Source organism: Nannospalax galili, unplaced genomic scaffold (assembly GCF_000622305.1).
Source record: "Nannospalax galili isolate Female #2095 unplaced genomic scaffold, S.galili_v1.0 scaffold4045, whole genome shotgun sequence".
Taxonomy (NCBI): domain Eukaryota; kingdom Metazoa; phylum Chordata; class Mammalia; order Rodentia; family Spalacidae; genus Nannospalax; species Nannospalax galili.
The window spans coordinates 77,582-79,583 of NW_008352721.1; positions in this window are offsets into that span (position 1 = coordinate 77,582).

Genomic DNA, 2,002 nt, shown 5'->3' on the forward strand with positions numbered 1-2,002 from the left:
TCCAAATCAACAAAATCAGAGATGAAAGGGGAAACATCACAACAGACACCAGAAAGATACAGAACATTATAAGGGAATACTTTAAAAACCTATATGCTACTAAATTTGAAAACCTAAAAGAAATGGATGCATATCTAAAGGCATGGGAACCACCAAAACTAAACCAAGAAGAGATTAACAGCTTAAACAGACCCACAGTTAACCAAAAGAAAGAAAGAGCACCTCCAAATCAACAAAATCAGAGATGAAAGGGGAAACATCACAACAGACACCAGAAAGATACAGAACATTATAAGGGAATACTTTAAAAACCTACATGCTACTAAATTTGAAAACCTAAAAGAAATGTGGACAGATATCTAAAGGTATGGGAACCACCAAAACTAAGCCAAGAAGAGAGTAACAGCTTACACAGACCCATAACACTAAAAGAAACTGAAACAGTAATACAAAACCTCCCGACTAAATAAAGCCCAAGACCAGATGGATTGACGGCAGAATTCTATCAGACATTCAAAGAAGATCTATGTCTAATACTACTTAATTTATTCAAAAAGATAGAAATGGAGGGATAACTTCCAAATTACTTCTATGAAGCCAGCATCACTTTAATACCAAAGCCAGGTAAAGATACAACCCAAACAGAAAACTATAGACCCATATCCTTAATGAACATATATGTAAAAATTCTCAACAAAACACTTGAAGACTGCATACAGCACATATCAAAAAGGTCATTCACCATGATGAAGTCAGCTTTATTCCAGAGATGCAGGGATGGTTCTATATACATAAGTCAATAAACGTCATAAATCATATAAATGGGCTCAAAGACAAGAGCCTCATGGTCATCTCAATAAGAGAAGGCCTTTGACAAAATTTAGTATGCTTTTATGTTTAAAGTTCTAGAGAAAATTGGACTGGAGGGAACATACCTCAACATAATTAAAGCCATATATAACAAACCCACAGCCAACATCATTCTAAATGGAGAAAAACTGGAAGCATTCCCATTGAAATCAGGAACCAGACAAGGCTGCCCACTATCCCCATTTCTCTTTAACATAGTCCTTGAAACTTTTGCAAGAGCAATAAGACAAGAGCAGGAAATTAAAGGAGTAATAATTGGAAAAGAAGAGATCAAATTATCCCTTTTTGAAGGTGATAGGATATTATATATAAGAGACACCAAAAATTCCACCAGAAAACTCCTAGTAATTATTAAGAAGTTCAGTAAAGTGGCAGATCACAAAATTAACCTACAAAAGTCTGTAGCCTTTCTATATACCAATAACAAGCAATTAGAGAAAGAGCACATGGACACACTCCCCTTCACAATAGCTGCAAAAAAATATCTAGGAATAAACTTGACCAAAGACATTAAAGAGCTCTACAGTGAAAATTTTAAATCCTTAAAGAAAGAGATTGAGGAAGACATCAGAAGAAGGAAGGACTTCCCATGCTCATGGATTGGAAGAATTAAAATCATGAAAATGACCATCCTACCAAAAGTCATATATAGATTCACACAATGCCAATAAAAATCCCCATGATGACAGTTTTCACAGAATTAGAAAAACCATCCTATGATTCATATGGAAGTACAAATACCTCAGGTAGCCAAAACAACCCTGAGCACAAAGAGCAATGCTGAGGGGATTACTATATCAGATTTTAAGCTGTATTACAGAGCTATAGTCATAAAAACAACATGGTACTGGCACAAAAATAGACCCATAGATCAATGGAACAAAACTGAAGATCCAAATATGAGTAATTGCAATTTCAGCCACCTGATATTTGACAAATGGGCCGAGAATATCCACTGGAGGAAAGACAGCATGTTCAGCAAATGGTGCTGGCAAAACTGGATCTCCACCCACAGAAGAATGAAACTAAACCCCTACCTTTCACCTTGCACCAAAGTCAATTCCAAATGGATCAAAGACCTCAATGTAAAGCCCGAAACTCTGAAACTGTTAGAAGAGAACATTGGCCTACA